This window comes from Poeciliopsis prolifica, unplaced genomic scaffold, assembly GCF_027474105.1.
Source record: "Poeciliopsis prolifica strain line A6 unplaced genomic scaffold, Auburn_PproV2 SCAFFOLD102, whole genome shotgun sequence".
Classification (NCBI taxonomy): Eukaryota; Metazoa; Chordata; class Actinopteri; order Cyprinodontiformes; family Poeciliidae; genus Poeciliopsis; species Poeciliopsis prolifica.
Window position 1 is genome coordinate 923439 of NW_026562477.1, and position 18524 is coordinate 941962.

Genomic DNA, 18524 nt, shown 5'->3' on the forward strand with positions numbered 1-18524 from the left:
CAGCTGAAGACAAACAAGCATCAAATTTACCTGGCTGAAGCTTCCTCAAAGACAAGGTTATTTTAAAAGTGCCCCACTACTCCAAATTCAAATTTTACTCTAGTGAATATTGAGTTGGGATTCAAAGAGCAGAAGAAAGGAGCTAATGTAAGTGAGGCTGTGCACAATCTTCTGAAGCATGTAGTGAGAGAGAAAAGGTTTGTTAGATAATCCAAAGGCAGAAAAAGTCTTTATAAAATAAATTGAATACAGTTTAAGATTTCTGAGCAGCAGACATGTTTGCATATTTGTGTGTTTGCATGTTACACATCTCAGTAAAGTTCCCTCTCTCTGAAAATCCCAACTGGGGGGTGTTGTGACACAGTGATGAAATACTTCATCCCAGCATTCAGACTAAACATTTGGGAGTAAAGGGTCACAACACAACGAGGTTCCTGCAGAGAGCTGCAGGATCCTGGGGGAACAGGAAGGAATTTTCTGTGGTGCCAAAGTACTGCAGCCCACTTTGGCAGCTGTCTGGTACCATTTCACCATAACACTGCGACTGAGGCCTCAAAGGCTACGAATGTGTGACTGGAGGTGTGTTTAAGATTAACTTTTAAAGACTGTTTTCAGGCTGAGATTTATATGTGGAAAACAAACACAGCAAAAACATCACGATTGAGAAATCTCTGCTTCTGCCCTGCAGACATTTCTCCCACAGCGAGTCTGCCACACTGACTTTTATGTGTTTTTGTGTTTTATGACTGTAATAATGTTTCTGTGAACAAACCTTCTCCGGTCCTGGAGGTGGCCAGATCCGAATCGTCTCTGGTTCCATTCTGGGAGTCCAGGTATGTGGCTGGGACCCAGCCCTGCTGCTCCGACGTGCTGACGAACCACCAACCTGAGGCACAAACACACCGACACCAACATCCCGTTTTTACAACATCATTTTGATTTACACCAAACAATAATTACTCTTCATTTCTAAACCGCTTGGAAACCCGTTCAGAACCCTTGATGTTTCCCATTCTGTCCCGTTTCAACGTGACATGTCCCATCAATTACAGTTACAAGTCTTCTGGGGTATGTCTCCTTTCACGCAAACAAGCTGAACGTTTTGTGCAGTCTTTAGTGTAAAAAGGACTTCTTTAGTTTGAATGGAGAGCCTCTGTAAACATGAATTTTCAAGTCTTGCAACAGATCCTCAGGTGGATTTAGGTCTTGACTTTGACTAGGCCATTCCGAATGCACTCTATTAGGGTCATTGTCCTGCTGGAAGGTGAACCTCCATCCCAGCTTCACGTCTTCTGCAGCCTTCAGGTTCCTGCCAGGATTTGGTCCAACTCTGACCAACCGTCTGGTTCTGCATTCAGAACCAGACGGTTCTGGCTGCAGCGTCTGGCTGCAGCCCAACGTGTGTCTTGTTAAATCTGCGTCCCTGTCTTACTGTCAGACGCTCAGGGTGGTGCCATCTTCCTGGTTTCATATTACTCTTATTTACCTCCTAGGTAAATAACCCAGTAAGTTATTCTGAATGTTTTTATTGGAGGCTATCAAAGTGAAAGGAGTTGAGAACAAATATTTGCCATTTTATAAGGTTTTTATTTGTAAACAGTTATTGGTCATGTTTGCTTCTGACATTCCTGTGTTGCCATGTAAAAAAGGTAAATAGTTCAAGAGGTGTGCATACTTTTTCAGATCTCTGTCGCTCATCACTTCAAGCCCAGAAGTTTGCTGAAGGTAAAAACTGCATGAAACATTTTGGTTTTCCAAACTCCAGAGTGACAAAACGCTTTAGAGAACAGATGGAGGTTTCACCCACTTGGAAACATCTTTTCATTATGAAACCAGATTCTGAAAAACACTGCAGAGAACACAAAGCTGAAGAAACAGAGATGTAAAAACACTCAGACTGAATACACCCTGGAGTATTCACAAGACATGGTAGCTGGGACTTTTTAATGGCAGTTTTAGAGGATCTGCAATGATTTTAATCAAGGATAAAATCATAACCAAGCTGACACCCAGTTGCACCTCTGATGTTCATCCATCCAGACGTTTTTATGCTCCATCCTAACATCAGTCATGGTCTCGTCTGACCATGCAGACCCAGGGCTCAACCCAGAGCGGGCGGGGTCACGTCAAAGCGTTTGGAAACAAACGGTTCTCTCTGATGTCATTGAGCTGATGCACCAGCAACAACGGCGAAGTGAAGCTGTGACACAATCTGCTGTCAAACAGTAAAATAAACTCCATGAGATGAGCAGCTGCTTATGAAGAAAAGCATCAAATATTCTATATAAAGCAGAAAGATTGCAAAAAATGCCATAAAGTCATAGAAATTCATAGTTTTATACGTTGAATTAGTTGTGTAGTCCATCCAAAGAGCAAATATTTAGTTTATAAATATCGGCTGTCATAAATTGATAAGCATAATTCCAGCAGGAACATGAAATGATTCAGCTGTTCGAGGCGCTCAGCGATTAGTTTCTGTTCTGTTTCATGATAAAATAACATTGTAATATAATATGTAACTAACGTAATTAGTTATATACTATTTTTGGTAATCTAAAGTATTAATTTGCTTTAAAGTTGAATATGCAAAACATATGCAAACGATTTACAATTTGCACAATTATATTTTAACCAGTTCCATTTCTTAATTCCCTGATGTCATTAAAAAGCAAAAGAAGCAAAAAGATCTTCATTTAGATCAGTCAGTCAGTTGGATTGCATCATTGAAACAGAGACATGTTTACATGACGGAGTGTCATCAGATCCTCTGGGTAGAGCTGGAAGCCGCAGCCATCAGTCCTGGAGGACGACATGAGGCTCCATTGGTTTGGTTCTGCAGCGTCTGGCTGCAGCCCAACGTCTGATGCATTCTCCCAATTTCTGCCATGCAGTCTGACATAATGGCTGATTCTGTGTGAGGAGGGAGCTGAATTATATGCATACCACAGCGCTTCTGTCTGTGCAGAGATTACAGCGACATGAGGAAATATCCTGGAGCGCCACTGAATCCACGGCTTTTTGGTAACTTCTCAACGCGAGCCGCATGTTTACTGCATGGATCCTGGATTTCTCTCACGATGGTTTTATCTGACAACCATCTGCTCTGACTTTCTCTGAGAAACAGTGGATGAATGTGTTAGCACAGCAAAAGCGACAACATAAAAGCAATGGATGTCAAACAGAGAATCCAACAGTTGGGTCACAGGATGTATTTACAGCCTTTGGCTCAGAGTGAATCAGCAACAGTTTTATTATCACCCACTAAGACATCAGGCGCATCCAACAAATCTTTATGAAAGATTTGGAAAGTATGACTTTATCATTGACTGCATGATGGGGAATGAAAACTAATGCTGACTAAAAGAAGTTTTTGTTTCATAAATATCAGTTTTCAGTTTGTAATTTGGTGTTTGGGTGAAACGCTGAGGGATCCGTCAGTCAGAACATGTGTCCTCTAAATCCCTCATTAATCAGGTTTCTATGACGTCCTCCTTCAACCTCCACAATATTGTCAAAATTAGAAACAATGGAACCATGCAGGAAATCCATGTGTTTGTTATTCAAGGATGAACTAACTCTTTACGATCACATTGTTCTTAAAAGTTGTTTTCTGATCCTAAAATGCTTCAGTAAAGGGTTGTAATGAAAGCTAAAATGGCTGTAAAGTGTTTTATGTTCACTTTGTTGTGAATTGTGTCATATAAATGAACTGAAATGGAATTAAAGCAGATTCTATCAGCCGTAGAGGAACTCTTAATATAAGTTTGACAGGAAAAAAGTATTTGTGGAGAAATTTGATGCCTAAACCACCCAGACTGTGACAGCTGACCTTCACACACGCCTAAAATTCCACTGAAATCCCGTCATTCCTGGTTTTCCTGCCCGTAGCTTGTGCCTCACAGCACACAGAGCTTAATTCAACCCGAGGGCCTTCAGATGAACTGCGCTGCTGCACGGTAGCTGCAGAGACTCATCCAACTTCCCGCAGCCGCCGCAGCGTTACCCGCCTGCAGAGACGCTCCAGAATCTTCTGGTTTCAGGATCACTTTACAGAAAATCACCTCAGATGCTTTGACAGTTAGATAATCCTTGTTAAGTGATACGACAAACTCCCTGGGTTGGAGATAATCCCTGAGTGAACTTCCTTAAAAGTTATTTTATTCAAGCCCAACTAACCATTCCTGGTTTCACCATGATAATGAGAGCAGAAGAAAAAAGAGACAACACTACGGCTTTGGTCAGAGTATTAAGGTTTTAGGGTCACTTTATGACATCTTCATGAACATGTTGACGTCTTTGTGACACACTGACTTTAGTTTTCTTGCTGCTTCATTAGGAATAATGGTTCTGTTATTGACCCAGTTCAGTAATAATTTGAATATGTTTTTATTTATTTTATTTGATTTTATAATCAGACTCTTACTGGTTCCATCCCTGAAACAGTTTTTTCCAATCACTGCAGGCAACAAAAGCTCTGCCTGGCAGAGCAAACAGCCTGGTTCATATGAAACAAATTAGGGCTTTTATAGCCTGATTCAATGCAGCTTCAGAAAAATGTGAAGAATCAAAGCCACCTGTGAGGGAGATTCGCAGGTTGTGCAGAAACAAAAGCACGTCCTGCTCTGCGTCAGAAGCAGAATGATCTATTCCTCCCACCGACGGGGAACTGAAGCCGCTGCACGACATCAACCCTGGCAAGTCTGAGCATCACAGCTGCTTCATCTCAACTGACCAATGCAGGCTGCTGCAGAGACAAACACGCTGATAGGTCGCGTCAAACTGCTGCACAGATAAAACCGCAACAAGCTGCTCAGCTCCAGTAAAACTGCAGATTTTTAAACAAAGTTAATGCGATGGATATTGTTCTCATGTTCTTTAAAAACTAAAAATAGAAACTGAATGCAAATGAACCTGGCTGCTAACAAATACCAATAAACAAAGAGAAGCAGCCAGACAGCCTCTGTGTTACGCACACACAGGCAGGCAGGACCCAGGCCGCCTGTAAATCCAGCTCTGGAGAAAGTGGATTCGATAAAGGCAGATAAATGAGGACCAGAAGCATCGCCGCCCGTTGCTCAAAGGCAGAATGGTTGGCAGATGGATGTTGGGAGAACAACACAAGCATGCAGCTGTGAGAAGAAAGACAGAAACACGGCCTCCGATTGGCAGCGTGATGGACTGGTGGACCATCAGGCCGGTGGATCGGTGGACCAGTGGATCGGTGGATCGGTGGACCGTTGGATCGGTGGAACGGTGGACCGGTGGATCGGTGGACCGGTGGACCGGTGGATCGGTGGACCGGTGGAACGGTGGATCGGTGGACCGGTGGATCGGTGGATCGGTGGACCGGTGGATCGGTGGACCGGTGGATCGGTGGACCGGTGGATCGGTGGACCGGTGGACCGGTGGATCGGTGGATCGGCGGACCGGCGGATCGGCGGACCGGTGGATCGGTGGATCGGTGGACCGGTGGATCGGTGGATCGGTGGACCGGTGGATCGGTGGATCGGTGGATCGGTGGACCGGTGGATCGATGGATCGGTGGACCGGTGGACCATCAGACCAGTTGGCCCGGGTCTGGGAGAAGTGGACGAGTCCTCGTGTGTGAGCGCCTTGTTGACAGATTACAGTTTTCACAGAAAATCTGTCCCGTAGGAGGAGTTCTGGACCAAAGATTGGCAGCCAGATGGAGGAAAATTACTCAGAGGCAATTAAAGCAAAGCAAAACTTGGCTCAGCATATGCAGAGACCCACACATGCAGCAGGGCTGAGTTTGGGCTTTTAGTCTCAGAAACTGTTCTGGGGTAAAAATCTTTCTTTCTACCTGACTGTACTTTAAGCTACACAAAATATGAAGTCACAAACACCATAAGGCTAAGGACTGCTGACAAGCAATATTATCAGGATCATAATTCATATGGAATACAACCGCATGCTGCACAACTTCATTTATGACATCAAGATTCATCTTTGGAATATTAAATATTGAGATGGGCAGCAAGGAAGTTACATTAAAGTCTGACCAAACGTTTGTCATAAACAAAGGCAGTAGTGTCTTATTGGACACAATAAGAGTCCAGTAATATTGTTCTCATGTTCTTTAAAAACAAAAAATAGAAACTGAATGCAAATGAACCTGGCTGCTAACAAATACCAATAAACAAAGAGAAGCAGCCAGACAGCCTCTGTGTTACGCACACACAGAGGCCAGTAAATCCAGTAAATGGACTCTTATTGTGAAAATCTGTGAGTTTTGCTTGGAAAGTTGAATTTATTCACCTTCCTGTTTGCCTTTTCTTATGCTTTATTCTGAAGGAAACAATTAATACAAGAAACAAGAAACATTTAAGTAATTTAAGGATCAGAAATATAAGAAAGCAATGAGACATTCGTTGCTATGGGAATTCTGAAAATCACAGAACCAGGACTGACTCAGCATTTTATTACAAGGGTGACTGCATAATAAAGTCACTTATGTTGTAAATCTCTCTATTATTGTTGTTTTTCTGTTTTTATTTTATTATTATGTTTTTTTACTTTAGTTTGAATCTGATTTAATTTAAATTTAATTTGTTGCCGGTACACCTGAGGTTCCCCTCTGTGGGGCAATAATAAATAATAAAGGAATAATACATATTCCTTTTATTAAATCTTAAAAACAACCAGACAGAAACCACACAGAAATGAGAGAATGAAAAGAGTTCAGCTTTTGTCTCTGAAGGTCTCTGTAAAAGTCCTGGGGATCATCCAGATGTTTTTTGGTCAAAGTAAAACTTTGTGTTCTCTTTTTGTCAGCAGCGGTTCTGGCAACAGAACTCCGTCATGGAGGCCATTTTTGCCCTTTCCGAGTTTTTGAACCCAGACTGAACATTTAGTTTCGGTATGAAAGCTTCACCAGTTCTCCATGTTTTACCTTTGAGTCTTTCTCTATGTTTTGCTGGAGAGCCAAAGCCTTAGAAAGCTGCTTCAGATTGGAGCATGGTGCGTTCTGTTTGAGATCTTTTCGCATGCTTCGTCTTGTCAGACAGATCCTTTTTATTTATTTTTATTTCTTGATCGTTGAGGTGAGGGACAAATCAAGTTTAGGTCTGTGCAGTGAAATCAAACTAAAACTAAAAGTCATTTATAATTAAATGAAACCTTAACATGTGCTTGTTTTTCCACTGTAAAACATAAATTATTTAAAACAAATAGACTCTATTTGTCTATAGTACAGAGAAACATTTTATACCACAATCAAGTAACTATGCAACATTTAGTTGTTATAAAAATGCTGAATTTACTAAGCAGACTTAAAAGAAATTTGACCTTGAAATTGGTCTCTGTCCCTTTAAGAAGCTCCTGCTCTTTTCAACATTTTGCCTTCAGCTCTCAATCACAACAAGGCTCCTTCTTGACGCGTTTCCATCTATTCTTAGGAGCGTCAGACTGAGAAGTAGTTTGGACCATGAGCTCAGCAGACAGAGTTCCACCAGGTGTTTGCTAACTGCTGCTGCTAGTCTAGAGGGAACACCTTTGTGAAAGCAGGCAGCGTTCTGTGAGAGGAAGTGTTGAGGCAACCCTGAATGGTTGCTGTTTCTCAAACATGCATGTTTGAGAAACAGAAATTTCTCAAACCTGCATGAAAGAATTCAGGCAACACATGAGGCATGTTTCTGCTGAAACATTATAACATGATATAAAGCTCAAAAAAGCCAATTTTACAGAATACCCTCTTTAAAATGACTCTGATAGGAAGCATGGAAGTCTTACAAAGGAAGGTTGTAACAGGGAAAATGTTTTTCCACAACACTAAACGTTCAACATGCCAATCTATCTGGAGGTGCTGTGAAAAAAGCGAGCCGTTCGGGCCGACACCTGGTGGGCCCGACCGCCGGCGCCGCAGCTGTAAAAATGAACAAGACAAAGAAAAGGTGTTGAGGTAATGAACGTCACGCGGCAGAGCCGCCGGGCGGAGGGCTGTTTAAACAGGCTGAGGAGATCACACCTTGTTATGGTTGGTGGGGTCCTCTCACGTCGACGGGCTCAGAAATCCCAAAGCTTCCTCAGGAATCCCAAAGAAAAGCTTTGCGGCTTCAGCCGGAGCTGTAATTCCTGCCGCTCAGCAGAACCAGAACACAAGTGCTTGTTTCCTGTTAAGTCTTTTTTTTTTATTGTCCAGGTGTTTCAAGATGTTTGGAAACATTTTTTCACTTCAGCTAGATAGGAAGGGTAGGAAGCTCTTTTCCCTAACTATTTAGTTTGTCTGACATGAACGGTTCCGAGGATTTATAAGGCGCTCAAACAACTAATGAGAAAAATACACAAGAAGTTATGAAGCAACACCTACTGTCACCCACATACAGCACAGACATTCAGGAACGAGGCAGCAGGGGGACTGTAATTGGCGTTTCTCGCTGCACAAAACTCTAATTGGACGTTCTCTCTACACTGTGTCTCAGCAGGCGATAATTGCCAGTTTCCAGTCACAGAGGCAAAGCGGAGGTCACGGTGAATGTGGTGCTGCAGTAACTGAGCAGAGAAGGCTTATCGCCGCCGCCAGGCCCGGTTCTCATGGGAGAGGGTCGGCGGAGGCAGGACGGGGTGAGGACAGATAAACCAACACAGGTGAGCTGGAGAGCAGGAGAGGGAAGGAGATTAAAGCAGTGGTACAGGGGCGGGGGGCTCAGAACGGTCTCCTTTCAGTCCTCCAGTATTTTCCAGTGAGACCGGCCTCCATGTTTGAAGGGATGGGCCATTTGTAAGGTGACTGTCACTGTTTTTACTTCCTCTTGCCTTCTAAGGACCAGATCCCCTGGAGAGCAGCGAGCGCTGGACGCCATGTAACGTTCCAGCGCAGCACATTAAACTGCCTGCTCATCTTTTTTCTTTACAGAGCGAGCTGGAGGGAAACGAGTCAAACTGAAGGTAGAGGCAAACACTGCTGCTCAAAACCCAGCTGTGGAATTAGCCACAGTGTTATTTTATTATTGTGTGGAAAGGTTTCTCACGCCTAAACTGACTTTGACTTTTATATTTCCAGATCAGAATCAGACCTTCAACATTTATCCCAGAAGAGTGCAACCAGAAATCCACACTTCTGTTTCCATCACAAAGTCGTCTTTCAGCATTTTGAGTTATAGTGAAAACGTTTTGTGAAGCAGATTTAATTCGGTTGAAAAATAATTTAATAAGCCCTGCTGGAAAATAAATGTTGCGACTCATATAGTCCAAGGTTCTTCAAGTAGCCTCTGTAGATCCCTAAATATGCTGCAGTGTTTCCTATTAACCTACAGTCATTGTTTGTGATGTGCAAAAGCTCAAAATGACTTAAAAACTTCTAAATCTACATCATATTTTTGACATGAGTGAAATATAGTAAACTGAAACCTACAAAACATAAACATCATGTTTCATGTGCAGATAAACATGAGAGCTTGTGGTCTAGTGTTTACTATATTAGCAAGAGCTAACACCATTAGCAAGAGCTAATAAAATCAGCAAGAGCTAACACCATTAGCAAGAGCTAACACCATTAGCAAGAGCTAACACAATCAGCAAGAGCTAACACCATTAGCAGGAGCTAACACCATTAGCAGGAGCTAACACAATCAGCAAGAGCTAACACCATTAGCAAGAGCTAACACAATCAGCAAGAGCTAACACCATTAGCAGGAGCTAACACCATTAGCAGGACCTAACACCATATGCAAGCTACATCAAACAGTTATTTTATAAAAAAACTAAACAGCTTACATTTTTTCACTGTATTGTTTCTACATCTGAAATATATTATTCTCAAATAAACTACTGAAAAAATTCAAAAGAACACATAATACATCAATAAAGCATGTTTTGATAACACATCAACACTAATAGGCTGAAGGAAATATGTATTAAATGTTGTTCTGCAGGGAGAAAAACACAGGAAGCTTCTTTCTTGCCCAGTTTGTTCACAAAATGCTCAATAAATTGGCAGGAATTAATAATGACTAGAAAAAATGTTTTCAAACTGCAAACCTTTTGCTATTTTAGATCTACAGCATATTTCCTCCTTTAGATTTATAAACTTGTATGAGTGTTGTTAATAGGGTGGAGAAGGTTGGCTCCAAGCAGAACTGCGAGTAAGAAACCCAGTTCTGCCAACTGCCCTAAAATACATCTTCTGCTTCAATATAAGCATGATGAGTTTGTTGAAATATTTCTCTAAACTTTCCACATTCCTGAGAAATCATTCCAGCTTTGTTTTCAAACTCTCGACCGCTCCAGGAAGTGAAAGTTTCAACAATTTGGAAGTTTGTGTTGAGGATGAACTGGGAGGTGTGAGCAGCAGCAAACCGTTTTCTGTTGCTTCCTGGGGAGTCAGAGGCTGTTTGTTGGTTCAGAGCCGAGCTGGGACTCCCTGATGAAAGTGTTGTTTTCCTGTTTGAAGCTTACGTTACCTGATTTAAGTTTTATAAAACTGTCACTGAGCCGCCCTAACAAGTGAAAGCTGATAGCTGGAGGTGGAAGGTTCAATAACCAGAGATGGCAGAACGTCACGCTAAACGGCTGAATTTATGCTCATGTGGAGAGGCTGTGTGGGAGTTTCTGCTGCTGTGAAATTTATTTATTTAAACACTTTTTCATCAGTTTTGAGGCCCAGTTGCACAATATAGGGGTTTTAGTTCTGATTTCTGTCCTTTCCAGGAAAACACTCCTTGGAGTTGTTTATTGTTTGGGACATAGACACCATGTTTCCCTTCTTTTCTTTACCTGGTTTTGCTGCTCATAAAGTGCAGTCTCTGCTCCAGTGTATAAATAAAATTGTCTTGATGGTGGTAAATGAAACCACTGAAGCAAACACCTTGTCATAAAGGAAAATGCCAGGATCTGGTTGCATTTCTAATCCAGTCTCTTTGTGTTGGACCACAGGACCCATCTGAAGTCCTGAAGTGATCAGAACAAAGCAGCTTCTCTTTTTTTATTAGCTTGGAGAACACACAGCACCAGTTTCTAACAAAACCACTATTTTCCAAACCTAACAACAGCCTATCATCCTGATGTCCACCAAATAAAACCTTGCAAACCTCTGAACAAATTACAAATTGCATTTGACAATGAGCCCACAGTGTGTGTGATCACAGCTGACACATTTGGCCTGCTTTAAATGGACCGGAGTTTGTTTTCCTTTTTGGTCTGATTCCAACGTCCACAGCATGTCAGAAGGTTCTGCAAATGTTCTGCTGATGACCCATCATTGGTTTAGATGTGTTGAACCAGGGAAAGAAGTGAAACATGCAGGACGGCTGTCCTTGAGTCCACTGTCCAAAGCCATTGTTGTTTCCTATACCGTTTAAATGAAAAGCAGACATGCAGCAACATGATGGGGACATTACACTCAGTCATGGTCACAACTAGCATCACTCTTTCAAAGTTGTTGTAACACTATACAGCAACTTAATGGCCAACAAAGAGTCCAACCATCCAGGACTGCTGCCATCATGGAAAAACACAGTGAAACACAACTACACTCAGTCCAGATATTTAGTTCAAGGTCTAAATCCTCGCTGAACGTTCGCGCACTTTCGCTCGTAATAAGGTCAATGTGCTCCTCTGATACCCTTGTGGAAGCTTCCTAGACCTTGCGAATATCATCCAGGCTTTTTTTCATTTTCTTCCAGGGTGGAGGGAGCCTTTCCTGAAACTACAGCACATAAAAGTCTTTATGGACAATTTCAGGTTGGAGGAGGATGTTACGAGGTAGAACATAACACAAAGACTAGGTAAAGTCTCCTTCATAGTTTCTAACAAACCATAAAATCTGCATTCATGGCTTCCTCATGAACATACTTGAGGATCTGCCACACTGAGGTCAAGGCTCCACAAAGCTGGTGAAAATCAGCGCTCCCAGTCTGACCAGATCCCCTGGGCTGTGGGAAAGATGTGGTGGGGAAACGATGCCAAACCGTTTGGCTCCAACTCCGGCTGCCACAGCACTTCACCAGCTCTGACAATCACAGCCATGTTCCTGAGAGATGTCTGTCTTCCATGCAGGCGATTTATGACTGCCGGCCACGGAAACAGAAATGCTGTCATTTTCCATAAACAGAAGATTGGTTTTATCTGGAAACACAGCAGAAACACAGCGCTGTGTGTGAGGCACAACTCCACATAAAAACTGTCAGATCTGATTAGAAATGTGACAAAGTGTATGTGGAACTTTGAAGTAATGAGCTTCCAGATATTCCAGAGAAATTCCTCCTCCGACTGGACAGCGAGTTAAACTTTAGCATTGAGTCACTTCTGGATAATCCATTTGTTTTGGATAATGAAGTTGGACAAGACGCGGTATTTTCCCTGCATAAACTTTGTGCTCTGTCACATGGCCTGAGTAGTGGGTTGGTTTCCTACATTTGCTGCAGAATGACATAAACAAACAGAACCATAAACTCACAAATCACTGCGGTTAACAGCACTGACAGGGAGAATGTTTTTAGCACAGATCTTTTTCTCCAAGATTGAGTCAAGTTTGCAGTGACTGAAATGAGCATTTTCACAGCAGATGCATCCAATACAGCCTGCAGGGAATCAGTCATGATGGGTCTGCTAAACCCAAAATAGAAACCTAATATTTAACAAACATTATTAATCTGCAGTGAATTATTTTAGAAAGTAATAGGGTATAAAACTGACCCAACTGAAAGTATAGATATGCACTTTATGGACTGTGACTCTAGCTAAACCACTAATCCTGGATCTAAACTGTTTCAATGCCAGCAACTAAAACACACAAGTTCAGATGTTAAAAACTTTCATAATGAAGTCCGGATGAACCAAGCTGCCCGCTGATCATCATCTCTCGAACGTCACGGCCTACCTTTAATCATATTTAACTGGTCACATATGCAGATAGATTTTCTCCAGTTGTCTGTCAGACACTAAGAGGTGGAAACTTTTGGAAAAAAACAGGAGTTTTCTGGAAAACATCCTCTCAGGGTGGTTCCAGCAAACATCAACCTCCTCCATTCAATCATAATGACCTTTAATGAATATTATATCTCCCTTTGCAAGGTGGATCTGAACTACTCTTTACTTTTTCACCTTATTTTCTCAACAGGAGCTTAATCCTAATTAGCAGAACCAATAATGTCTCATACAGGCAGAAAAACACCAACAATCCTTTAACTTAATCTACTTTTAGATCAAGTCTGCATGAAAGAACAACAACCGGAATAAATAATAACATATGGAAGCAATGCAACATCTGCTTTCAAGAAAAGTTGAGGAAAAAATAGATCCGACCTGCAAAATGTCCTGGCGAGGATGAAAAGGCAGAATGTTATTTCTCTGACTCTTTGTGGCAAGAATGTTAAGAGAAAATACAACGTAATTAAGAGGGAGAGTGTCAAGATGTCAGAAAGACGGCCTGCACAGTCCCAAAGGCTGCAGCAAAGTCCTGCATGCAGGAAGGTGGTCGCGGGACATTTTCCAACATTTCAGAAGTGTGTCTTCTGAAATCTCCGAGTGATTTCAGAAGCCTCCTAGTGATGTCATCATCACACCGTTGCTCCACTTCTTTGGCCCAGAACATGACGACAACACACACAAATTCAGTTTTTGGAAAAGACTTCCAGGCAAGTTCAGGAGTTGCTCTGGTTGCTGTAAGAGCTCCGATGAACGTGGATAGCTTTCAGCCGGGACTGGTGAACAGATGCAGTCAGGTCCGGAAATGAGGAAGCGGAATCACAGAGGAAAATTCCTCATGATGCACCTCATACTCCAGAAATGCTTTAGAGTTAACATTTGATGCTTCTAACAGTCATAAACATGTTTATCCTGAGGTCACACCGCAAAAGATCATTTCCTGCAAAACATCTCAAAGTTGATAGACAAACCTTTCTGTGATGCTCACTTCAAATAGTTTGTCACCCAGAGAACCACATGGCAGGGCCAATTTTTTAGGTATTTTACTTTTTTGCTTTCAATTCAAGTAAAGATCTAACTTCCTAGAACAAGTCTAAACAGCTAGGTGCCTCTGGTGACATCAGAACAGGCGAGAGTCATTTCAGTTTCATCCTTAAAAATCTGATCAAAGGTCCTTCATTAAAAGTGTTTCATGGACACCAACAAAGCCCTCAGACTGCACTTTGGACCCGTCTAATGATTTTGTGACCACAGATGCATTGAAAAATCATCTGCTTATCAGAATCAGAACACTTTTAGTTCAGTTGGACCAGTTTGAGTCAGAAGTTTCAAAAGTGGGATCTTTTAGTGGTCAGTTCATGCATTATGCCAAAACCTGTCCCGTTAGCGTTTACCTAAAGGACAAAGCTTCAGAGAGGAAGCTGTTATTGAAGGAAAAAACTAAAGCTAGCTGTAATCAGCAACAGTGCAAACAAAATTATAGGAAAACAAGGAATTTAAAAAAATACTGTGGATAAAGGTGAACTTAGTGGAACTATGAGGCTGTTTCATCAAGCTAGCGAAAAGGCGAACTTTAACAGGAAACTGGAAGGATGACCCTTCTACAGTAAACTCGCTTTGCTTTATTTCTGCTTTCATAAAGAAAACTGGATCTGGTTAATGTTGGCAGTTTTTTGGTGACATGACAGGAAATGTAGATTTAAGTAAAGAAACTGCAGTTCACATGACAGTCCAGCTAATTGCTCATATGACATGCAAAAGCCTTCCCCCTTTTTCCTCCATACTTATAGACCTGAGCCGGCCAAACAGCTCCCCTGGTGGAGCCGAGCCCTGCAGCCAGAGTTTGAGAGAGAGAGAAGAAGAATATGAGGTTCCTCCAAACAAAGCAGAGAGGAAAAGCAGAGGCTGGGAAGGTGCTGAGTGTGCATAACTTCATATGAGTGTTTATGCTTCTGTGTTTAACAGGCAGAAACCTTAAATCTCAAACAGCGTACATCTTTAAAACAGTTTTCTAACCATGAATACAGTTGATAGGCAGAGTTCTGATGGTTGTAGGCGTTCAGATTTAAAGAAAACACAGATGGACTCACCACTTTCACTCTTCTCGATCACATCCACCGTCTCGCCAGCCTTCAGGTTGATCTCAGAGTTCTCCTGCCTCTCGTAGTTGGCCACGGCCACGTACTGCTCCAGCACCATGGGCTCTGAGCTGTCAATCCCTGAGGGGAAGAAACAGGCTGTCAGCCACCTGCCGGCCGTGGCGCCCCGCGAATGCCCGCTGCACCCTACACCCCCACCGCCGCCCCTGCAGGGCACCCGTGTGTGGCCATCAGCCGACCCCAACTCCCCGCGCTACGCCTCCCAGTCCAATCGGAAAACAACCTCCTAAATCGGCTGCATCGTCCCAAATGTCTGGCCATACAGCTGTTCCAGAGACAACAACCGAGCAGCATCGGAAGGAGTCAGACCCAAAACAGGGACGGAAAGAAAAATGTTTACAGGATCTTCATCTTCCACCAACAGAAGATCCATAAGTGACCCAAATCGGCAAATCCAAAAGGAAAAGGAGAAGAAACAGAGGAGCGGGAGAAGAGTGGGGAGCGAATGAGTGGAAGAACGGTGAAGTTTCCCTGTGGAAAATCAGCAGTGGTTGAGAGGAAAAGCCTCCCCTCCACCGCCTGTGGGAGCCAGGCGTTGGACAGGCAGTCTGAGGGGGACGGGGGGAAGTGAACACACCAATCATAGCAGTCAGCACTGCTGGCCTTAAATAGAAACATATGAGTGGACCAGGGAAAGGCAGAGAGACTCGGGGAAAAGGAGGCTGGGTCCATGTTGGTGTAAAACCAAAAGGGAGAGTGTTTAGATGGAGCTCGGACACTTTGTTTTTCTACTTTCCTTCTCTCTAATGCCGCAGCTTTTAACAGTTGTTTTCTACTGTTATTTTACTTGTTCAAACTCAAACTGTTAAAGCTGTTCATTAAGCTTCAAGGCTATAATGTTAAGGGATGGAAAATATTCATTTAAAATGAATATTTGAAACACAATCCTGGCTACTGCCCGTCACCTTATGGTGTTTGTCTCCAACCGTAAACTCAAAGCAAATATCTGGAATGTGAAAATGTGATCGAGAAGAGTGCCACGGCGGCTCCTTCTGCTGCATCAGCTGCTGTTTTCCTCCACCTGTGCTGTCCCATGTAAGCTGTCCCATGTAAGCTGTCCCATGTAAGCTGTCCCATGTAAGCTCCACCAGCCAGAGGTTCCTGGACAGATTCTTAACGTTTCGTCTTTGTCCTCACTGCTCGTTGATGAGCCTCAGGTTCCCCCTTTTCTCTGTGGCCCTCACCAGAAGTCTCCAACTCCAGACCTCAAGAGCAGCTCAGCTGCATCCCAACACCTGAATCAAATGCTTCAATTATCTCTTGGGAAATGTTTGATTCATGACTCTCTTAGCGTTCAAGACCCTTGAACTGACCTTGGTTTTGCACTCTGACCTCTCATTTCTTTTGTGTATGAAACTTTCCCATTTCCTATCTAAACCCATGTAACGCTGGATTCATCATTATCGGATTTTCTAACTGTCGTATTTTGAATCTGCTCAGTCTGGGACTCCGATTCTCAGCAGCGTCTTGTGACGTCGCCTGCTTTTCCTGCCGCTTCCTGATTTTCCTCCTGAGTGTTTTCAGCACTTCAGTGTGCAGGAAGGCACCAGAGGAGTTTTTCAGTTGCTAAATTGATCTCATTCGTTTGGATCTGCACACTAACAAACCCTTGGCGGAGCTCCTCTCGGATTAAGGATCACTCATCAATCTCAAGTGCCTTCTTGTTTGACTCCATGTATTTTCAGTGGAGATTTCCAGACTCTTACCAGCTGCAGATTTCTAATAAATCTCCGTATAGAACTTTGTGTTCAGTCGGATTTGCAGGTCACTTGTCTGGTTCGTTAGTCATATTTCATTCATTAACTCTGTCATCATCAGTTTCCTGACTATGCTACACATGACTGAGGAGTCGGGAAAGGGTTTCAAATTTGGTGAACCAAAACCAAAGAATATTTTCTACCAGCAGGACAGCACTTCGACGTCTTCTACCACATTTCATAGAGTTAAAGCATAAACAGTGGGAGGAAAGTAACGTGACCATTGTTCTGTGCTTCAGCTGTTCTGGGTTTCGTTTTCCCCTCCCTGCTGCTTTCTTTTCAGGGTTGGATTCATGTCTTGAAAGGAGGTTGATTTTTCTGTTTCTGTGTTAAGACATGTTTCGGATCGTTATCCTGCTGAAATACCCAAATGATGACTTTGTTTCAGTTTAGTGCCCTCCAAAAAGGTTTTCAGAATCTTTGGGGGGAAAACGAGCCCACAGCATCACAGATCCTCCGCTGTTCTTAACAGTAGGTAGGAGGGGCTTTTCCACATACTCTGTCTTTATTCCTGCCAGACGCACTTGGAGTGCAAGTTGAGAGAAACCTGAATCTCATCAAAGCATACGGTTCCAGGTCAGAAACGGCTTTTCCCTTTTTCCAAACAGCAGCTTGAATAGATTTAAAGAGAATCTGTGACTCCGAGACGCCACGCTTTGCAGCAGAGAGCTTTTTTTATCGTCCAGCTCATCCAGCTAATGGCAGAAAATGGACCTGTGTCATGTCATGTTCATTCCCCAGGGAAACAGAAACTCATAAATTACTAATCAGATGTTCCTGGGCACAGAATTAAAAATGTAAAGTATTCTAAATGCTTCATTTATATTTATTTAAATACATTTTTAATACTGTTAACAATTTTAGCATTGGTGATTTTATTGCGGATTAAAAATAAATATTTTTGTTAATTTAACTTTTTACAACTGCAGAACTTTTTTTAAATTTGAAGGTTGAATTTTTCTAAAGTTTTCCAGAATAAAATTTATGCAACTTTTACAACCAACTACTTTATTCTTAGCTTTTTCTAAAATATGTTTTGTTTCAGTTTATTCATCTCAAGGTCAAACTAATTTGGCCAGTCAGCTGGAAATGACTTTCAGGGAGTTTGTGGTAATAAACAATCATTTCTAAGGGATTTTTAGCATTTATTTTCTGTCTGGAAATGATTTCTTTCTTTTCAAAAGTTTTCAAAAAATAATACAAAGCAGTAAACAATAGTTATTTAGTGTTCAGTGTTTGAATAAAAGACCAGTTTGGAGCAAACTTGTGCATTAAGTAGGCCTGGGAAAGTGGATGAATCACATAAAAGCCCCATGCACAGCACTTTAAAATATAATTAAGCATCTCTAAATGTCAAGTGAGCTGGCAGGGAATAAGAACAGCCCATAACTTCACTTCCCCACTGGGTGAGGCTGAGAGTTTCTCTGTTTTCTTTAAAAATTTTAACATAAATGATGAAGTGAAGATCAGGTGGTGAAGCTGGTGGAAATTAAATTAAAGCCTGAGGATAAAAAGAAGCATATTTCCTACTGTTTACATGCTGTATGTTACAGTGATGATAAAAAAAATGCCTTTTTTAGAACTTACATGAATCATTAAATCTTCTAACATTCTGTGTTTTGGTAAATTTACAGGCGCATGCAAAGGTTTCTGCCAAGCTGTAAATAATTACTTTAATTAGAGCCTTGAAATGAAAGTTTGTTGTTCTTGGGTAGCTTCGATG

The 18524-nt window shown here is 42.2% G+C and overlaps 1 pseudogene; it reads right to left on the minus strand.

Annotated features, from left to right (window-relative positions):
- LOC129354033 (SH3 and PX domain-containing protein 2A-like) overlaps window positions 1-18524 on the minus strand; it is a 36877-nt pseudogene that overhangs the window by 10883 nt on the left and 7470 nt on the right.